We start from the raw sequence: 23,812 nt of genomic DNA on the forward strand, positions 1-23,812 counted from the left end.
GCGCGCTCTATTGGGAAAGTTGTGTGCGCGCTGACTACGCGGAACTATGTACACAACAGTTAGTAATAAGTTCTTGAAATGACTAGGATTTAGAGTGTATCAGGTACATCATGTTTTGTGTAGTGTCTTATTTTTGTGTCTTGTCTTCGGTGTGGGGAGAAATGGATTGTAGGGCAAGCCTTCAACATGGCGAACAAAAAATTCTAGGAAATGTAACAACATCCGAGTTACGCGACGGAAAATCAAACGATGCGAGATTAAAGCAGTTAGCTGTAATAATTAAACATTCTGTTTTTTTATGTGTAGGATAGGGAACGAAAGAAGGAAAACTGAACGTCAAGGAAGATCAAAGGAAGACAGAATCGGACCAAAAGGTACGCAAGGAAGGACTGACAAAGAAAGCCTAAATCCAGTGAAAAGGGTAACATAAACTGCAGAGCGTAAACACAAGGATGTAAGTAAAAAGACGCATAGAGACACTAACCATTGAATGTATTCTAATGTTACAGACGGGAGACAAAGAAGAAGACCACGTAACAGACTCACACGAGTACTGCAGCCAAACAACAGTGCCTATTGTTGTAATTGTCTTTTAATAACTGTTCCAGATGGCCATCCTTAAATTCCTCAGCACATCCACATGTCCCAAACATAAAGGTACGATAGAAAAGAACGTAAAACGAGATTCCAGCTGGAATATTATTGTTAAAAACTATTAGTAAACAGATAGAAAGAAGAGTGTAAATGTATATTTTCATAGAAATGATATTTCTTTTTGTAATCCAAAGGCCTAGATAATTAGATTGGTATAGGTTATATTGGTTCAAATTGCTCTGAGCACTAACAGCTGTGGTCATCAGTCTCCTAGAACTTAGAACTACTTAAACCTAACTAACCTAAGGACATCATACACATCCATGCCCGAGGCAGAATTCGAACCTGCGACCGTAGCAGTCGCGAGGTTCCGGACTGAGCGCCTAGAATCGGTAGACCACTGCGGGTATAAGTTATATTGTTTTGTTTATTATTGCAATAAAAGTGCGTGATGACTGGGTGTTGTGTGATGTCCTTAGGTTAGTTAGGTTTAAGTAGTTCTAAGTTCTAGGGGACTGATGACCATAGATGTTAAGTTCCATAGTGCTCAGAGCCATTTGAACCATTTAATAAAAGTGGATGTAACTTTTATAACTGAATTGAGTAAAATAACTCAGTCCTTTTAAATGAAAATAACGATCGAACGATTGAGAAGTTCTGCAGTAAATTGTGATGTATGGAAAGGTCACGGGAGGTGACCAGCAACAAGGGCCTTACTATAATAACATCTAAATGAATGCAAGTAGGGGAGATTTGTATTTGTTTCTAAAATGTACTTTAAAGTTCTGTACACAGAAACGACAAGGAACTTTGGGAGGCTGAACATAGAGAGAGAAAGGGGAGCTTACCGGTCACAAGGGACCAGGCTTCGCAGCCCCTGGGCAGAACGGTCGAGCGGCTGCAAGGAAACACCTTGTAACCTGGGCAGAACGGTCGAGCGGCTGCAAGAAAACACCTTGTAATCTGGTTACCGCCGACAGCGACAGCGTAGCACAATCGGCGACGCCGAAGTGCAGCCAGTTCAACGCTCCAGACATAAACACAGCTGACACACGTCACTCTTCAAGGGATTCTTGGCGAAGGCACAGAACAACACCACAGAAGAATTGGAAGGCGAAAACCTCACCTAATATTCCATCTGTCGATCTGTATTCCTGTCTGCCATCGGAAATATTGAACCATCCGGGAAATCCCATGTACCTTCCCGGCGCCATACTGCGCAAGTGGCAACAAACGGCGCCTACCAAATTGTCCTCTCGTGCATCAAGAAAACGCCCAAATCACGCCATACTATGAGCGTCAACAAGAAGAAAAGAAGAGCGTGGAAAACACGCATGATGGTGACACTTAGATGAAGTACGGCAGCGGACAGCACAGGCTAGTGTGCTTACCGCCCTTGGCTCGTTACAATGACTTGGCTTGTCTATCAAGAGGCCAATCACAGCAGCACAACGTCACCATGTTTGTGGCTTGTCTATCAAGAGGCCAGGCAAAGTAATTCAACGTTCAGCGAGCAACATGAGAGTTGAGTGGCGTACCATAGATGCAGAAAACGAACTGTAACCTTACCCAGCAGTCTGCAATTGCTTCATGGCTCTCTCCCTATAAACAGTGATCCCTAATTAGTGCAACAGCAGCAGCAGGTGACCGTTAAAAGTAAAACAAATATGAGAACACTTTTTTTCATACGTGCACTACAGTTACACACACAGAAATCAAACAACCCAAAGAACCTCACTTCAGGCAACAAATAGGACTGCCAACATTAAGTTTTGCATTCGTTTGTTTGTGTGTTCTCGTTCTATGTGTTCTTGTGTTAGTTAAGATGTTCCTCTTATGACGATTATGTGTTTATAGGGAACTGATGCCTACTATGTTTTTCATATGTTTTTGTGTTTAGTTAAGACTTTATTTCATAACTATGATGTTCTTATACCTTCTAGCGTTAGTTGTGAGGTAAAGAGCTTTTTTGTTTTGGTTTAATATATGTGATGAAATGTCTATACTGAAAAAAAATAAAAATGAATGAATGCCTGCAAACAGAATACAGAGTTGGTATGGATGCTGTAAGCGTACGACATAAAACAAATGTTACTCATGTGAGCGTATGTAAATACTAATAAGGATGTCTGTAATCTGTTAAATATAATATCAGGTACTCTGCCGAAAGATGTAGGACATTTTTAATATGTTTGCTTCAGTTTCACTTTTGTTTTATTAGCTCTGAAGAGCGCAATTTGAAATTTAATGTTTTAATGTTTATGCAGATGGTAAAGTTTTCTTATCAGTCAATAATAGACATGCTTTTCTTATTTTTTCCAGAAGGCATTGGCCAAGAAACTCAGTTTTTAATACTTACGTAAAAAATTCACACCTCTTTCTCCCTCACACACGTGGTATCTTGCAAATCTGTATATTGAGCAAGCAGTAAATGAAACAAAAGAAAAATTCGGAGTAGAAGTTTCTTATGTCTTGGTGACGTTAGGATATAAGCTTTATACGCTCACATTTTTGAAGGCATTTCTGCCAGTTTTCGGGAAATTTCACATGTTTTTCTGTTAGACTTTCAATAGTGGCAGTTAGACACGAAATAAGGTTTTGTAGGATGTCATTGTGAAGGTATGAATACAGTGTTTGAGTGGGAAACTAATAATGTATTTATTTATGCTGGTGTTGGCCAGGTGTAAATCCTTGCCAAATCCGCAAAAACAGCTGTTCAATGATAGAAATTTGTCTTACACATCCAGAGATAGAGGGTTTAAAATTTTTATTTGTACATATGACTTACTGCGAATGAAGTAAGCCATACTCCCTATAAAAATTCTTTGCAACAGGAATGTATTGAAAAGTGTCAAAGCTTTTCATGTTTTAACTAAAGGAGATAACTGCTTTTAAAATCAGTCATTAGTTTATGGCAATATATGAAGTGTGATGGAGGTGAATTATTGTGTCATTGAGCATCGGTAAAGGGCTATGATTCTTCTCTTTGCAAACTTGGTGCACTTTGTGCATGAAAGGAATTCTTCTGATGCGTTCCTAGCTGGGAAGCCCGGCGGCCAGGTGGAGCGGCGGCCGCGCGCCCATGTCGGCACGCTTCACAGAGGGCAGGCCCCCAGAGGATGAGCGACAGGCGAAGACGCTGCACACATCAACATGCTGTCAAGGGAAGCCGTGGACATTCGCACGTGTGCCCGAGGCAGCGGAAACTAAAAACTTAGAGCGAAGAACAGTTTTGTCACGATTCTAGGTAACGCGGACACAGCGGCGAGTAGAATAGCAACAGCACGACTGGGGTGTCCCAGAATCTCAAATGACCCGAGGAATTTTGGCTGTTTCCCGCGAGCAGAACACCTGGGAATGTAGCGGCAATACTCAAAGGGAGAAGTCTTGGTTTATTTTTATACTCTGTCTCACACAGCATCACGGGTTAAGTAAATATACTGGACGGGTTCAACAATGACCAAAGATAATAAAACAATGTAAGAACAATATATAATTCGGGCGGGATTTGAATTCCCGCCCCGATTCGTACTGCGCGCCACAGGCCGCCCAGCCAATAAGAGCGCGCCAAGCGCTCAGCGCAGCAACTAAGTCCGCTTCAAGGTCACCCGCCTAGCGAGCAATCAAGAGGGGCCCAGCCTACTGCTTCCAAATGAAAAGTATTTTTAGTCTTTTTTAAAAAAAAAATCTCACGGGATAGATAAGGATGGTTCTCGGGTAAGTGGATCAATCTTTATTGTCTATAATACAACATATGGTCATCAGTAATTTTAATTTTACGGTTTCCGTTGCCAACTTTAGCCCATATGAACAGGTACTCGTCAGCATTCAATTTCTTCTTTCTTCTAGTATTCAAAACAAAAGGCATAGATAGAACAAGCGTACCATAAGGAACTTTAGCCAAGAGTCCTGTAGTCTCTGCTATACTCCATGTTTTCCAGACCAAAATATTTGCATCTGGGAAGGCTTCAAGGCCACCGTAGTCACAGTGATTCCCCCACACTACAGCAAGTGTGAGCCACGTACTACCTCCAAACAGAGCCTGTACATCACAAGTGAATTGCAAACGAGGCCTCGAAAAACATTCGGGCCTCCAATTAATTGTTGCTTATTGAACTGTCCAGCCAGATCAATGTCTATGGCCTTCAAAGCACAATACACAGGAACGCTGTGCCGCAGGCGACGTCGCCAAACACGTCGCCGAGGCATTGCTGTGGCACGTTGGCTTGCTACGTTCACTTGTGTTAACGTGCCACAGCAATGCCTCAGCGACGTGCTTGGCGACGTCGCCTGCGTCACAGCGTTCCTGCGTATGCAGTGTGAACAAAATATTGATTGTGGTGGTTATTGGTCGCGCCAGACCGCTCGAGAAATTTTTTTTTTTTTAGATAAAAGACACTAATTGTCCTTTAATCTTGTCATTAATGAAGTAGAACCTCAGTGGAATCTGATTAATCGTTTTATTATATTTTAAAAAAACTACACATTCATCTTGCCAAAAGCTGAGAAGCGATTCTTCTTCTTGTTGTTGCTCTCTGGGGCACTCTGGGATGCTCTCTGGGATGCTCTCTGGGTCACTGTGGGATGCTCTCTGTCTCAGTCTCTAATTACATATTGTTCTTACATTGTTTTATTATCTTTGGTCATTCTTGAACCCGTCTCTAATTATATATTGTTCTTACATTGTTTTATTATCTTTGGTCATTGTTGGCTACGTCCAGTATATTTACTTAACCCGTATTATATTGTTCTTACATCGTTTTATTATCTTTGATCATTGTTGAACCCGTCCAGTATATTTACTTAACCCGTGTTGCTGGAAAATTAACTTCCCGTACGTCTTATTCTTATGGCTCTTATCAATTTTCTTATCAATAATTAATGAAAATACAAGTACATGCTCTCTGGGTCACTCTGGGATACTCTCTGTCTCAGTCTCTAATTATATATTGTTCTTACATTGTTTTATTATCTTTGGTCATTGTTGAACCCGTCCAGTATATTTACTTAACCCGTGTTGCTGGAAAATTAACTTCCCATATGTGTTATTCTTATGGCTCTTATCAATTTTCTTATCAATAATTAATGAAAATACAAGTACACGTTATGACCGTGCCTCTTCATTGCTCGCTAGGCGGGTGACCTTGGCTCTCTTTTCCTCGCGGAATGCGACGGCTAGGTAAGGGGGCAGTTCGTTTTCTGCATCTTTGGTACACCACTCAACTCTCCTGTGGCTCGCTGAACGTTGAATTACTTTGCCTGGCCTCTTGAGAGGATAAAATGCCTTGGCTACGTGATTTGAAGATATGAATCGCCTAATGGAATTACAATCCACTGACAATGGAAAGACTGCGTCACAAAAGCGGAAGTTTTGTGTACAGCTTTCCTGTATCTACTAAGTGGGATCGGAGATATTTGCATACGCTTCGCTCACCCCAGCTGCAGTACAGTGTTGGCCAGTGGTACGATAATCCAGTCGGATCGCGTCGCTGGAAATTGCATTAAAGACCAGCAGTGGCGCGAACTGCGGAACGTAATTCTGCGGTCTGGAGAAGGCGGCGCCCCTGATAAAGTGTTTTGCTCTCCGAGCCGACGGCACCATTTGTTGTCAGAGTCACTAAGGCGGAAGGACAGCTACAGGCGAATCCCTTTCTCCTGCAGAATACCCGTATTACGTCTTCCACGTGGGCAACAAAAATTCCATCCTGCACAACTGAATGGCTGTTTTGTTTCTATCATCAATGGTATATAAAATGACCGAAATTATATAACTGTACGTACACTCATAAAAAACTTTTGCATCACCTCGGTAAGGAGAGTTCCGGAACCTATACAGAAAATTGGAATAGAGATCAACGTAAACGTCATTTCCGGCCTATTTATTGCTCATGAAAACCACACATTGCATGTTGCACCACCATACAGAGAGATCTTCAGAGGTGGCGGTTCAAAAATGTTCAAATGTGTGTGTGAATTCCTAGGGCACCTAACTGTTGAGGCCATCAGTCCCTAGACTTACACACTACTTAATCTAACTTAAACTAGCTTACGCTAACGACAACACACACACCCATGCCCCAGGGAGGAGTCGAACCTCGGGCGGGAAGCACTGTGCAATCCGTGACATGGCGCCTCAAATCGCGCAGTCACTCTGGGAGACTAGGTGGTGGTCCACATTGCTGTACACGCCGGTACGTCTAATATCCAGTAGCACATCTTCTTGCATTGATGCATGACTGTATTCGCCGCAGCACAAGTTTATCATGGCACTGTTGGTCCAGATCGTCCCACTCCTCAACGGCAATTCGACGTAGATCCCTCAAAGTGATTTGGGGGTCACGTCGTCCATAAACAGCCCTTTAAATCTATCCTAGGCATGTACGATAGGGTTCATGTCTGGAGAACATGCTGGCCCCTCTAGGCGAGAGATGTTGTTCTCCCGAAGGAAGTCATTTACAAGATGTGCACGATGGGGGCGCGGATTGTCGTCCATGAAGACGAATGCCTCGCCAATATGCTGCCGATATGGTTGCACTATCGGTCGGAAGATGGCATTTACGTATCGTACAGCCGTTGCGGCGCCTTCCGCGACCAACAGCGACGTACGTCGGCCCCACATAATGCCACCCCAGAACAGTAGGGAACCTCCACCTTGCTGAACTCGCTGAACAGTGTGTCTAAGGCATTCAGCCTGACCGAGTTGCCTCCAAACATGTCTCCGACGATTGTCTGGTTAAAGGCATATGCGACACTGATCGGTGAAGAGAACGTGATGCCCGTCCTGAGCTGTCTATTCGTCATGTTGTTGGGCCGATCTGTACCGCGCTGCATAGTGTCGTGGTTTCAAAGATGGACATCGCCATGGACGTCGGTAGTGAAGTTGCTCATCATGTAGCTTATTACGCACAGTTTGAGTCATAACACGACGTCCTGTGGCTGCACGAAAAGCATTATTCAACACTGTGGCGTTGCTGTCAGGGTTCCTCCGAGCCATAATCCTAAGGTATCGGTCATCCACTGCAGTAGTAGCCCTCCGGCGGCCTGAATGAGGCATGTCATCGACAGTTCCTGTCTCCCTGTATCCCCTCCATGTCGCTTTCGTTCACTCCGAGACGCCTGGACACTTTCCTTGTTGAGAGCCCTTCCTGGCACAAAGTAACAATGCGGACGCGATCGAACAGCGGTATTGACTGTCTAAGCATGGTTGAACTACAGACAACACGAGCCTTTTACCTCCTTCCTGGTGGAATGACTGGAATTGATAGGTTGTCGGACCCCCTCCGTCTAATAGGCGCTGCTCATGCATGGTTGTTTAGATCTTTGGGCGGGTTTAGTGACATATCTGAAGAGTCAGAGGGACTGTGTCTGTGATACAATATCCACAGTCAACGCCTATCTTCAGCAGTTCTGAGAAATGGGGCGATGTAAAACTTTGTTTGATGTGTGTATTCTGTTAGGAGGTGTGTAGCGTTTCCCGGTGTTGTGTTGGCAGAAGAGCCAACACCGTGTTACTAGTGGGGGCCGAAATGCACGCGTTTTACCTCACGCAGGCTGGCGTGAGGAGGGAAGGATTCTACAGACGTGAGGTCTGGAACATGACAAGGAATTACAATTCAGAAAGCGTACGTAATTACTTTGATACTTAACTTTAATCCATTAATGATGAACGTCGCTCTTGACGGTACATGATTCACAATATTATCTGTTCACAATAGTAACTGAATACGGCGCCTTGTTAGGTCGTAGCAAATGACGTAACTGAAGGCTTTGCTAAACTGTCGTCTCTGCAATTGAGAGCGTATGCAGACAGTGAACCATCGCTAGCAAAGTCGGTTGTACACTGTACAACTGGGGCGAGTGCTAGTGAGTCTCTCTAGACTAGACTTGCCGTGTGGCGGCGCTCGGTCTGCAATGACTGATAGTGCCGACACGCGGGTCCGACGTATACTGACGGACCACGGCCGATTTAAAGGCTACCACCTAGCAAGTGTGGTGTCCGGCGGTGACACCTCACCCGGAAGCACATTTATATCACCTGTTTACAAATATGTAGTCGTGATTTGCCACCTAATTTCAGTCTTATACTGTTTTTCGCATATCTACTGGTTCTTATGTAGGCAGTATACGGATACAGTAAATATGTCCAATTGACAGTAGGTCACATTTATGCAGGGTGGTTCCGTGATGATGTTATTACCTCTGGGGGATGACGGAGAATGGTAAATGTATCAGTTTGAGATAAGCGACCCTATTGGGGAAACGACTGAGCCGGAAGTTCGAAGCGAGAAATGCGAGAATCGTCCTGATATGTCTGAAAGTGGACTACTTCTACTGAAAACTGTTTGCTATCCATATTCTGAGTAATGGTAATGTGGACCAAAACAAGAAAAAACCTTGCATTAAACATGGGCTCTAAAGTTCATACCTTAGGAGCTAGGAACGCTTGTTCATCTTTGCTACTGCGAAACGACATCCGCTTACTGTACAAGTGCTCATAGCTATTAAGGTGTGCATTTTAAAGCCCATCTTTAATGGACATATTTTTCTTGTTGTGGTCCATAGTATCACCTTTGAAAATTGCCCAGCAACAACAGCACCAATACGTGTATCACTGTCAGAGGTAGCAGAACGATTTTCTCTTGTAACTTTTTATTTGGTCATTTGCAGACCAGTGTCCTTTACCTCAAATTCCTACATTTTCCTTTATCCATCATCACACAGTCATCCTATATTCTCCGCTGACGATGGGCTCTATGCGGTTATTTCATGCAGCGTGGCTTGTCTGTCAGCACAGGCAACTCTGCACAAACGCCGTTGCTCTCGGTCGTTAAGTGAAGGCCGTCGGCCACCGCGTTGTCCGTGGTGAGAGGTGATGCCTGGACTCTGGTATCCTCGGCGCACTCTTGACACTGTGAGCCACCAAATATTAAATTCCCTAACGATTTTCGAAATGGAATATCCTGTGCGTCTAGCTCCAACTACCATTCCGCGTTCAAAGTCTGTTAATTCGCTTCGTGCGGCCACAATCACGTCAGGTCAGAAACCTTTCCAAGTGGATTACCTTAGTAAAAACGACGGCTCCGACAATGTTCTGCCCTTTTATAGTCCTTTATGCGATGCTACCGCCATCTATATATGTGTCTATCATTATCCCATAACGTTCCTCACCTCAGTGTATTGTTTCATTCCTACGCTTCGCCTGCACAAGCGTGGAATTGAGTATATTGCTTCGACATTAAGATTTTCTTACACATCACTATCATTTCTCTATAGGGTGATTCCATGATGCCGTCACAAATTTCAGGGATGATGGAGAATGCTAAATGCATCAATCTGAGATAAGTACCCTAGTGCATAAACGACCGTATCGAAAGGTCTAAGTTCCGCTTGAGCCTGGCGCAGCGCTAAAACTAAGGGCCCAAACTTCCAAACCCTCATTGTGAAGTACAGAATTCGCTCTGAATCCTCCAGAACTCCCTTTGATAATCTCCACTGTTGATGAACTAGAAACTGCGCATCTGATTTTATGTCAGAGAGAATGAAAATCCTAAGTCTTCTACTTCTACTACTACTCCATCCAAACAGGCCTCGGAAGACCCAACGGTATCGACCGACCGCTGGGTCATCCTCAACCGATAGGCGTCACTGAATGCGCACGTGGAGAGGCACACCGCTCTCTCCGCCGTTGTCAGTTTGCCTGACCGGAGCCGCTACTTCTCAGTCAGTTAACTCCTCAGCTGGCCACACGAGGGCTGAGTGCACCCCACTCGCCAACAGCGCTTGCCAGACCTGGACAGTCAACCAGCGAAGTGCTAGACAAGCCCGACAGCTCGTAACTTCGGCGATCTGAATGGAAACTTTGTTACCATAGTGGCAAGGTCGTTGGAAATACTAATTCTGTGATACAGTAATTATGACCTCCATTTACGTGCACAAGTTTCACTAGCTGCTACATTTTCAACAGTTGTCAATGCAGGCATGGTACCATCACAGAAAACTGTGTTGTACCCGTCGTAAGACACTTGGTGTCATTTGAAGACTGTCGCAGGCAGCGAGAATGTTTGCCTTCAATCTGGACAGGCGTATTGTATACAGGACGTTTCACATGGCTGCACAAGAATAAATTGTGGTGAGGTGAAGTGAACGTACTGGCCACGAAACAGGACCTCCTTCGCCTATCCACGTTTCACGGAATGTCTCATCCAGATGTTCACGAAGCCACAGTGCAAAGTGAGACCGCACTCCGTCATACTGGAACGACATCTGTCGACGAATAGCAAGTGGGATATGTTCCAGGAATCTGGATAGTGTGTCTCTGATGAACAGTGTGTACATTAGTGCATCAAAACGATTCTCGCTTATAACTTCCGAGTCGGTCGATTCTGGACCAGGACCCCTTACCTTAAAGTGACACATTTACTGTTCTCCATCATCCACGGAAGTTCGTAATATCGTCACGACATCAACCTGTGCATTACATAGTACATAATGACAGCCTCTGTAAATCAATGATTAGCGTTGCTGCCTTTGGTGTGCAAGGCCCTAGGTTGGATTCCCGAAGCCTCCTCGGATTTTTCTGAACGGTGTATATTCGGCCTTAAGAGGCCTAATGAGGAACTGCTTGAATAAAAAGGCAGTCGCATTGTAAGGGGTTGGTAACGTGCTGATCACATGTCCGACGATCATACATCGCTTCTCGTACTGCCTTGTAGGCACCAGGTAACCAGTCAGAATAGCGCTAAGGCCTAATCCGCAATCAGTGTTTAGGCTTACCTTTGTTTTATACATAACCCTCCCTGTTCCCAGTTCAAAACTTGGCCTTACTAACATGCTGAAGATCGGCTGAAGGATAATGGGGAGTGGCACTGCTGTGAAAATTTAGAGAACCGATGATGTAGGCTGACCACCAACCTACGTTTCGCGTTAAGGACCACGAAGATAAGATACGAGAAATTAGAGAGCGTTGTGAGGCATATAGACGGTCGTTTTTCCCTCGCTGTATTTGCAATTGGAACAGAAAAGGAAATGACTAGTAGCGGTACAGGATATCCTGAAAGGGTACAGTACCGTCCGACATTGAAAATAGGTACAACATACTTCATTATTTTTGTCAGAACAACACATTTTTTTTGTAAAATAACTCAATTTCAATTAATACAGCGAAGCCGGATACCAGTGTGGGAAAGAATGACAATCTATTTATTTAATTGATCACATGTGCACTCCCACAAAGTAAATCCCTACATCCAGTTGAGATCTGTGAAATGAATGAATGTATGGTCGTCTGCTAACCGCAGATAGTGAATGTGAATATATGATCATCTTTGAGTCGATCCTCTGGCCACCTTTGGTGGGACCAAAGAGATGAAATTTACCTGAGCTTTGAGCGCCTGAAATGTGGCTGACCAATACGGTAGCAAGGTGCTCCCCCACTTCAGCAGAGGTGCGAGAGGACCTCGAGGACGGCCATGTTTCAGCACTCTGCCGCTGGATCTTGTGCTGTTATGACCTGTTTTAGTTGTGCTCCGTAATGACGAAAGAGTGGAGACATGGTATGCATGTGGAATATTTAAGAGTAGTTTGAAATAATAGTTTCTCTATTTCAGGAACTTTTGTGGGGAGAATTAAATGTCAGGCAGGTAATATTAATGGGATTGTCTTCGGAAGTGACCAACGGTCACAATGAAACCACGTGTAGCAATAAGTTGAAATACTTCCGTGTGCTTAAGTTAAGCTGAATTACCAGCGTGTGTACAATAAGTTGAAATATTTAAGAAATAGCGTGTGTACCATAAGTTGAAATATTTAAGAAATGTCGTGTGCAGGACTTGAAATTAGAGACGAGTACTTCCACGTGGTGAGTACTGTGTGAGTCTCAAACTGTGTATGAGACAAAGGATAAAGAGAAGTACTCGTCCATGGTATCAGTTGAGGACTCGCGTGTGTGATGAATACGTTCTTAATATTACTTTGCGTGATATGATTCCGTGTGACGCTAGATTCAAACTCTGAGAGAGAAACAAGGTGAGTCGGCCGTCTATCCAGCAACGCCACTTGGCTTGCATTGCACAGGAAGACGTGCATATATCTCCAGAGTTCATAGTAGGAAAGTAGAATTACGAAGTGGGGCAGTGTCGTGTGAAACTGGGATAAATATTAATTGAAGTAGGAAAGCTGAAAGTGATAATGTTGTGACTATTACTTGTGTAGTATTTCATATTGTAGTGTGGTGTATGTCATGTAATTTGGGTATGTGTGGTTTGCATGGGAGAGTAGCGAGGTAGTTTCAAAAGATTAGTGGGTTATGCTTGTTCCTTCTGTACCGCTCGGTCTGGAGGAAAGTTTCGTGATGATGATTGTGAGAGTCGAAGTGTGAGAAATAATAAAAGATCCACCATCCTGTCCAGAAAGTGCACTGTAGCGTTAAATAATTACGAGACCATAATATAGAGATTCACCAATGTAAAGCCATGCCCACTGGGCGGAATTTCTCATGTGTTATTGTTGTAGGTTATAGAATTTGTGTGTTTAGGTTATAGAATTTATCGGAATAAATAAGATAGTGAAAAGAAAAAGATTGGTGGACTTTTCCTTCGAATTGTATGTTGTCATGATGTCCCGAATTTATAATGTGTGCGCCATTCATGTTCAGTGCGGTGGCCACGTGTTGATAAAAGCCGTTAAATAAAAGACATAAAGAAAATGTGGTATTGCCAGTGCGTAGTGAACAGTCTGAGTTCTGTAAATCACTGATAGTCAGATGTGCGTTTCCGTTGCGTATTATTCATACAGGAGGATAATTTTTAACTTAATTGTGAGTACGAGAGTTCATGTTACTCGATAAATAAGAATGAATCCACTCGCTTGGCAGACCACTCATCTTGCAGGCCTGATTGCTTGATGCCACAGTATGAGCAAGGCATGTGGGTGCCTCTCAACCCTCCACCACACACCATGTGGTGGTTTGTATGTAGATGTAGAGTGGAGTAAATAATTGTTTCATTCAGCGAGTGCACCAGTGTATCGGTGTCCAGGGTCACCACTTTGAGCACCTTTAAATGTTCTACTCCTGGGCAGTGGTACAGCAGAGTCAAAGTCAATGTTGTGGTATGTAATTAATAACGTTGTGTTTCAGTGAATGGCACACTGTGATACATGTTTGAATAGGTCTTTAGGAGAGGAAATAAATTACCGAATAAAAAATACAGGGTGCCATTTAAAAAAGCCATATCGCTGTTCACATCTTTGTAAAAAACAAAGCTGAAACGAAGGAAATTGTGCTGATTGATGTCCCCCTGACGACTAAAGAACATTTGCTTGAAACATTTTGTAATTTGCATCTGGACAAACAGTTATTTAGGGTGGTCAAGATAAATGGGTTACCCTGTATAATTGCGAAAGTGTTGCCGGAGCAGGAACTCTCGGTTATGTCCCATAAGCGCTCGATGGGATTCATGGCAGGCGATCGGGGTGGCCAAATCATTCTCTCAACTGTCAAGAATGTTCTTCAGACTGATCATCAACAACTGTGGCCTGGTATACATGGCGCATTGTCATCCATAAAAATTCTGTCGTTTGGAAACATGAAGGCCACGAATGGCTGCAAATGGTCTACAAGTAGCTGAACATAGCCGTTTCCAGTCAATGATCCTTGTAGACGCAACCCACACCATTACGAAACCACCACCAGCTTTCACAGTGCCTCGTTGACATGTTGGGTGCACGGCTTCGTGAGGTCTGCACCACTCTCGAACCACACCGTCAGCTCTCACCAACTGGAATCGGAATTCATCTGACCAGGACTCTGACTTCCAGTCGTCTAGCGTCATACTGATATTAAAATTAAATCACTACCATTAGCTGCTGATAGGCGTTGATATACATCAACGGGGACAATTGAAAATGTGTCCCCGACTGTGACTCGAATCCGGGATCTCCTGCTTACATGGCAGATGCTCTATCCATCTGAGCCACCGAGGGCGCAGAGGATAGTACGACTGCAGAGACTTATCGCCGGCACGCCCCCCGTGAGACCCTTGTAACTTATAGTCCACACACTACATTCGTAGTGCCCCTGCCATTATACCCATTACTCGCGGCAGACAATCCACGGAGTCCCGTAAGAGTTCAGGCAATTCGTGTGCATCCGCACTGAAGAAAGTTAGCGTTAACGATCTGTTCTTTCGGTCATGTCCGAAAGAAGAGATGCTGTCTTCATATCGTACCGAAATTGTCGCGAGCCCAGCAGAGGCGCTGCAGGTGATGTCGTGCTGTTAGCAAGGGCACCCCTACATCTGCATCTACATCTACATCTACATTGATACTCCGCAAGCCACCCAACGGTGTGTGGCGGAGGGCACTTTACGTGCCACTGTCATTACCTCCCTTTCCTGTTCCAGTCGCGTATGGTTCGCGGGAGGAACGACTGTCTGAAAGCCTCCGTGCGCGCTCTAATCTCTCTAATTTTACATTCGTGATCTCCTCGGGAGGTATAAGTAGGGGGAAGCAATATATTCGATACCTCATCCAGAAACGCACCCTCTCGAAACCTGGACAGCAAGCTACACCGCGATGCAGAGCGCCTCTCTTGCAGAGTCTGCCACTTGAGTTTATTAAACATCTCCGTAACGCTATCACGGTTACCAAATAACCCGGTGACGAAACGCGCCGCTCTTCTTTGGATCTTTTCTATCTCCTCCGTCAACCCGACCTGGTACGGATCCCACAATGATGAGCAATACTCAAGTATAGGTCGAACGAGTGTTTTGTAAGCCACCTCCTTTGTTGATGGACTACATTTTCTAAGCACTCTCCCAATGAATCCCAACCTGGTACCCGCCTTACCAACAATTAATTTTATATGATCATTCCACTTCAAATCGTTCCGTACGCATACTCCCAGATATTTTACAGAAGTAACTGCTACCAGTGTTTGTTCCGCTATCATATAATCATACAATAAAGGATCCTTCTTTCTATGTATTCGCAATACATTACATTTGTCTATGTTAAGGGTCAGTTGCCGCTCCCTGCACCAAGTGCCTATCCGCTGCAGATCTTCCTGTATTTCGCTACAATTTTCTAATGCAGCAACTTCTCTGTATACTACAGCATCATCCGCGAAAAGCCGCATGGAACTTCCGACACTATCTACTAAGTCATTTATATATATTGTGAAAAGCAATGGTCCCATAACACTCCCCTGTGGCACGCCAGAGGTTACTTTAACGTCTGTAGACGTCTCTCCATTGATAACAACATGCTGTGTTCTGTTTGCTAAAAACTCTTCAATCCAGCCACACAGCTGGTCTTATATTCCGTAGGCTCTTACTTTGTTTATCAGGCGACAGTGCGGAACTGTATCGAACGCCTTCCGGAAGTCAAGAAAAATAGCATCTACCTGGGAGCCTGTATCTAATATTTTCTGGGTTTCATGAACAAATAAGGCGAGTTGGGTCTCACACGATCGCTGTTTCCGGAATCCATGTTGATTCCTACATAGTAGATTCTGGGTTTCCAGAAATGACATGATACGCGAGCAAAAAACATGTTCTAAAATTCTACAAGAGATCGACGTAAGAGATATAGGTCTTCTGTTGTCATAGCCCATTAACGTCAAATTCTGACGCGTTTTCCTAACGGATACGTTCGTCGTACGTTCTACATTGATTGGTGCGGTTGTATCATGCAGTGCTGCTTGTCTGTTAGAACAGACAACTCTATGTGAACGCCGCTACTCTCGGTCGTTAAGTAAAGTCCGTCGGCCACTTCGCTGTCCACTCTGAGACGTAATGCTCGAAATGCGGTATTCTCGGCACAGTGTTTATACCACGGGTTCTTGCATATTGAATACCCTATAAATTTGCGAAATGGAATGTCCCATCCTTCTAGCTCGAACTACCATTCCGCGTTCAGCGTCTGTTTATTCCGGTCGTGCGGCCGTAATCACGTCGGGAATCTTTTCAGATGAATCACCTGAGTACAAAGGACAACTCCGCCAACGCACTCCCCTTTTATAACTTGTGTAAGTGATACTGTCGTCATCCGTAAATGTACGTATCACTATTTCATTACTTTTGTCGCTTCAGTTTACAAACAAAAACTTCAATAACCGTGAACATGTCGAGGCAAGAAGGAAAGTACCGTGTTCAGTCAATAACGACATAGGTGCCGGCCGTTGTGGCCGAGCGGTTCTAGGCGCTTCAGTCCGGAACCGCGCTGCTGCTACGGTCGCAGGTTCGACTCCTGCCTCGGGCATGGATGTATGTGATGTCCTTAGGTTAGTTATGTTTAAGTAGTTCTAAGGCTACGGGACTGATGACCTCAGACGTTAAGTCCCATAGTGCTTAGAGCAATTTGAACTATTTGAAGGACATAGGTATATTGGGGTAGTTGGTCTTGTTGCCCCGGATGATGATTACACGAATATTTTGTCAGGATTTGTAAGCGGTGGGTTCTCGAGGTACGGCAATACGCGAACACCGAAAAGTAAGTTTAAACAGTTTTATTAACAAAGGCTGATTATAAAACACGGACGCTACACATTCCCATCATCACTGTGTCTGACATCCTAATTACGGTCGTATCGAAAGGCTCCGTGGAGAGCTAAGAAAAGAGACGTATTAGTTCCGGAGGCCACGCCAGTTAAAACGGCGCGCTGCGGACGGCGGCCGGTTGCTCACTCCCTGCATCGCACTGCGGCCGGACGCACATCTACTGACCGAGCAAATGGTCAGCATTCCAGATAGGCCGGCTGGAGAGCACGTGTTACGTACCGTACAACTGCGTGCAACCCGTAGACCGTTGCATAGGCTCATAAAAGTTGTATTACAAAGGGCACAATAGAAATTCGCGTTAGTTCAGCAGTTAAGATAAAAATTATCATTCTCATTAATTCGTAAATCGCTCAGGTCGTTCTTACCTGATATTGCTCCTATTCAGCAGCACATTCTTAAAAACGTGTGAAATTCAAAACTCGAAACAGGAAAGTGCAAAAGTGTTTAAAAATGGCCCTGAGCACTACGAGACTTACCTTCTGAGGACATCAGTCCCCTAGAACGCAGAACTACTTAAACCTAACTAACCTAAGGACATCACACACATCCATGCCCGAGGCAGGATTCTAACATGCGACCGTAGCGGTCGCCCGGTTCCAGACTGTAGCGCCTAGAACCGCTCGGCCACTCCGGCCGGCTGCAAAAGTGTCCCAATGCAAGTAGTGCGAGCTGACTTGTAGATAAAGTCGATCGAACTAACGCACTCATCAGAAAGGGCACACTTATATTTACATACTGGTATCTTAACATCGAAATTCATAGAACGTACTTCAATTAAACTACTAAGAATGTATCAGAACCTACTAGGCAACGGGAAGGTTTGTAAGCCGTCCGCCACCATTGGGTGGTTTGCGGAGTATAAATGTAGATGTAGATGTAGAAGAAAAGGTACTGTATTTCAGTGCGATGCAAACCATCAAGACATCAGCTATTATTTTACAATGTCTCGTATCTATTCATTACGTTGCATTAACCACAAATAATACGCGGCTGTATCTTGTATCCGTGGTCTAGAGGTGCCGGCACGGTAGCTCAGCGTGTTCGGTCAGAGGGTTAGTTGCCCTCTGTAATAAAAAAAAAACGGAGTCAATCGATCAACAACGAACTTAAAACGGATGTCACGACGTCCGCCCCGAGCAGATACAACGAACGAGAGAGGAAAAAAAAAAAGGGGGGGGGGTAGCGTCTTTGATTCATAATCAAAACGTCTTCGGTCCCGGGTTCGATCCCCGCCACTGCCTAAATTTTGATAAATAATCAGCATTGGCGGCCGAAGACTTCCGGCATAAGAAGTCAGCCTCATTCTGCCAACGGCCTTGTCAAAAGAGGGCGGAGGAGCGGATAGAGGTTCAGGGCACTCTCTTGTCCTAGGGGTGGGAAATTGCCCCTAAAGGCGGAAGAATCAGCAATGATCAACGACATGAGGATACAGAAGGCAATGGAAACCACTGCATTAAAGACACGTAACGTGTATCCACAGGACATGTGGCCTGTATTTGAAGAAGTGTCATGATGATCTCTCCATTGGCAAAAGATTCCGAAATAGTCCCCCATTCGGATCTCCTGGAGGGGACGGCCAAGGGGGAGGTTACCATGAGAAAAAGATTGAATAATCAATGAAAGGATAACGTTCTACGAGTCGGGGCGTGGAATGTCAGAAGCTTGAACGTGGTAGGGAAACTAGAAAATCTGAAAAGGGAAATGCAAAGGCTCAATCTCGATATAGTAGGGGTCAGTGAAGTGAAGTGGAAGGAAGACAAGGATTTCTGGTCAGATGAGTATCGGGTAATATCAACAGCAGCAGAAAATGGTATAACAGGTGTAGGATTCGTTATGAATAGGAAGGTAGGGCAGAGGGTGTGTTACTGTGAAGAGTTCAGTGACAGGGTTGTTCTAATCAGAATCGACAGCAGACCAACACCGACAACGATAGTTCAGGTATACATGCCGACGCCGCAAGCTGAACATGACCAGATAGAGAAAGTGTATGAGGATACTGAAAGGGTAATGCAGTTTGTAAAGGGGGACGAAAGTCTAATAGTCATGGGCGACTGGAATGCAGTTGTAGGGGAAGGAGTAGAAGAAAAGGTTACAGGAGAATATGGGCTTGGGACAAGGAATGAAAGAGGAGAAAGACTAATTGAGTTCTGTAACAAGTTTCATCTAGCAATAGTGAATACCCTGTTCAAGAATCACAAGAGGAGGAGGTATACTTGGAAAAGGTCGGGAGATACAAGAAGATTTCAATTAGATTGCATCATGGTCAGACAGAGATTCCGAAATCAGATACTGGATTGTAAGGCGTACCCAGGAGCAGATATAGACTCAGATCACAATACAGTAGCGGTGAAGAGTAGGCTGAAGTTCAAGACATTAGTCAGGAAGAATCAATACGCAAAGAAGTGGGATACGGAAGTACTAAGGAATGACGAGATACGTTTGAAGTTCTCTAAAGCTATAGATACAGCAATAAGGAATAGCGCAGTAGGCAGTACAGTTGAAGAGGAATGGACATCTCTAAAAAGGGCCATCACAGAAGTTGGGAAGGAAAACATAGGTACAAAGAAGGTAGCTGCGAAGAAACCATGGGTAACAGAAGGAATACTTCAGTTGATTGATGAAAGGAGGAAGTACAAACATGTTCCGTGAAAATCAGGAATACAGAAATACAAGTCGCTGAGAAATGAAATAAATAGGAAGTGCAGGGAAGCTAAGACGAAATGGCTGCAGGAAAAATGTGAAGACATCGAAAAAGATATGATTGTCGGAAGGACAGACTCAGCATACAGGAAAGTCAAAACAACCTTTGGTGACATTAAAAGCAACGGTGGTAACATTAAGAGTGCAAAGGGAATTCCACTGTTAAATGCAGAGGAGAGAGCAGATAGGTGGAAAGAATACGTTGAAAGCCTCTATGAGGGTGAAGATTTGTCTGATGTGATAGAAGAAGAAACAGAGTCGATTTAGAAGAGATAGGGGGTCCAGTATTAGAATCGGAATTTAAAAGAGCTTTGGAGGACTTACGGTCAAATAAGGCAGAAGGGATGGATAACATTCCATCAGAATTTCTAAAATCATTGGGGGAAGTGGCAACAAAACGACTATTCACGTTGGTGTGTAGAATATATGAGTCTGACGATATACCATCTAACTTTCGGAAAAGCATCATCCACACAATTCCGCAGATGGCAAGAGCTGACAAGTGCGAGAATTATCGCACAAGCAGCTTAACAGCTCATGCATCGAAGCTGCTTACAAGAATAATGTACAGAAGAATGGAAAAGAAAATTGAGAATGCGCTAGGTGTCGATCAGTTTGGCTTTAGGAAAAGTAAAGGGACGAGAGAGGCAATTCTGACGTTACGGCTAATAATGGAAGCAAGACTAAAGGAAAATCAAGACACTTTCATAGGATTTGTCGACCTGGAAAAAGCGTTCGACAATATAAAATGGCGCAAGCTGTTCGAGATTCTGAAAAAAGTAGGGTTAAGCTATAGGGAGAGACGGGTCATATACAATATGTACAACAACCAAGAGGGAATAATAAGAGTGGACGATCAAGAACGAAGTGCTCGTATTAAGAAGGGTGTAAGACAAGGCTGTAGACTCTCGCCCCTACTCTTCAATCTGTACATCGAGGAAGCAATGATGGACATAAAAGAAAGGTTCAGGAGTGGAATTAAAATACAAGGTGAAAGGATATCAATGATAAGATTCGCTGATGACATTGCTATCCTGAGTGAAAGTGAAGAAGAATTAAATGATCTGCTGAACGGAATGAACAGTCTAATGAGTACACAGTATGGTTTGAGAGCAAATCGGAGAAAGACGAAGATAATGAGAAGTAGTAGAAATGAGAACAACGAGAAACTTAACATCAGGATTGACGGTCACGAAGTCAATGAAGATAAGGAATTCTGATACCTAGCCAGTAAAGTAACCAATGACGGACGGAGCAAGGAGGACATCAAAAGCAGACTCGCTATGGCAAAAAAGGCATTTCTGGCCAAGAGAAGTCTACTAATATCAAATACCGGCCTTAATTTGAGGAAGAAATTTATGAGGATGTACGTCTGGAGTACAGCATTGTATGGTAGTGAAACATGGACTGTGGGAAAACCGGAACAGAAGAGAATCGAAGCATTTGAGATGTGGTGCTATAGACGAATGTTGAGAATTAGGTGGACTGATAAGGTAAGGAATGAGGAGGTTCTATGCAGAATCGGAGAGGAAAGGAATACGTGGAAAACACTGATAAGGAGAAGGGACAGGATGATAGGACATCTGCTAAGACATGAGGGAATGACGTCCATGGTACTAGAGGGAACTGTAGAGGGCAAAAACTGTAGAGGAAGACAGAGATTGGAATACGTCAAGCAAATAATTGAGGACGTAGGTTGCAAGTGCTACTCTGAGATAAAGAGGTTAGCACAGGAAAGGAATTCGTGGCGGGCCGCATCAAACCAGTCAGTAGACTGATGACCAAAAAAAAGTATCTTAGCATCTCTTGAAGGCTCTATTCGTTGATACTGTATGTTATTAGCTGACATTTATTTGTAACAAATTGTATCAATACAGTTGTGTTTTTGGTAGATTCTTAATGTGCCGTTATCTTAAACAGCCGTAGTGTATTTTCATAATTCGAAGGTTACATAAATTCTTTAACCAACAGTATCACGTTTCCCTCATTTTCTTACAACAGCTATCGATGTGTTTTCAAAAGATTTTTAATTTGCTCGTGCTTATAAACAGCATATACACATATGGGCCTCAACTGGTATCCAATATGGCGCCTCCTGGCCCTGTGCTGAACAGAGATTGCGTCGACTGACGCAGGAGGCGTTCTTCCATCTCACCGGTCTGCGTTCAAACGCACGTTCAGAATATCAGACGTGCTAAGAAAGAATATCGCTCTGCATGTTCTGAAAGACTTGCCAACGTGCTTCTTCCTATGACATTAGAATTCGTCACGCTCAACGCTGGTGTTCGAATGCACGGTCCGTGTGCCGACGGCTTTTGGGGGGGGGGGGGGGGGGGAGGTTGGACGTCTAATGGGCCGATGTTTTAATTTATGATAAAAAAAAGACCTATTACATTTTGAACTTCGTGTTTAGAAAAAGCCCAAATGTTATTGTTAATTATCTCAATTTTTCCACAGTTATTAAGGGTACACGGAATCGGAATTTGGGCTTAAAAATCGATTTTCGTTTTATTGATGCATTGTATTCCACCAAGTTTCCTCTTTAAAATGACGTATGGTATATAGCTCTACTAGATTTATAACTATTTTATTTTTATGGATTTGTGAGATTGAGTATTGCGCTTTAGTTTTTGGCAGTACATTTATGTGACATGAATTCAAATATCCCGCTTTCCAGCGACTCTTTATACACTATTTGTTCGAAAATGTTTCCTTCTGGTTTCCTCAAGTTACTCTTTGACTTTGTGACAGAATAGTTTGTAAACAGTGTGCTTTATGAAAGTTGTTGTTGTCGAGTTATTTCGTATTTAGTTCTTCCTTTTTCGCAGTGAGAATGCCTAGAGGTAGAGCAAAAGTGTTTAAAAAGCGTGTGAACTGGCAAACGAAAAGAAATGATGATTCATTAGCAAAGCAAAGCAATTCTTCATCATCACTGTTGGAAAATGTGAGTCAACTTACTACTGATTTGCCGAACCAACTTACTACAAATGAAAACAGTGCTTCTCATAAAAAACTAAGAGTTTTGGAAGAGAAATATAATTTACTTGATAAAGGGAAAGAAGTTTTTGAACGCATTGATACGAGTATATTGTGCGAAGCTCTTGAATGTAGTGTGTGCTGCAAAAAATGTCATGTCGTGACCTCACAGTAGCTTTTGATGGCACGTGGCAAAAAAGGGGTCACATCTGCAACAATGGTTTTGTAACAGCAACTAGTGCCCGCATCTCGTGGTCGTGCGGTAGCGTTCTCGCTTCCCACGCCCGGGTTCCCGGGTTCGATTCCCGGCGGGGTCAGGGATTTTCTCTGCCTCGTGATGGCTGGGTGTTGTGTGATGTCCTTAGGTTAGTTAGGTTTAAGTAGTTCTAAGTTCTAGGGGACTGATGACCATAGCTGTTAAGTCCCATAGTGCTCAGAGCCATTTGAACCATTTGAACAGCAACTAGCGTTGACACTGGCAAGGTTATTGATGTTGCAATAATATCTAAATATTGTCTACGGGACGTTAAACACTAACCACCACCATCTAAATATTGTAGATGGATGACAGGCTGAAAAATGAACATAGTGATGACTGTGTTGCTAATTATTATGGTAGTAGTGGCGGAATGGAGGTTTCTGGGGAGAAATAAAATTTTCATCGCTGTTCAGAGTGGTATAATGTTCGCTATGTCAAGTATCTGGGAGATGGTGACTCTAAAGCATTCAAATAAGTTTTGGAAAGCAAACCATATGGGAACAGAGTAAATATAAGCAAACTTGAATGTGTCGGACGTGTGCAGAAGAGAATGGGTGCCAGGCTGAGAAGGTTGAAATCAGGTATGAAAGGGAAAAACTTGCATGGCAAAGGAAGATTGACTAATTACATAACTGATAAAATTCAGAATTTGTATGGCCTTGAAATCAGGCAAAATACAGGCAATCTTGAAGAAATGAGGAAAGCTATATGGGCTTTGTATTTCCAC

Source organism: Schistocerca serialis, chromosome 1, assembly GCF_023864345.2.
Source record: "Schistocerca serialis cubense isolate TAMUIC-IGC-003099 chromosome 1, iqSchSeri2.2, whole genome shotgun sequence".
Classification (NCBI taxonomy): domain Eukaryota; kingdom Metazoa; phylum Arthropoda; class Insecta; order Orthoptera; family Acrididae; genus Schistocerca; species Schistocerca serialis.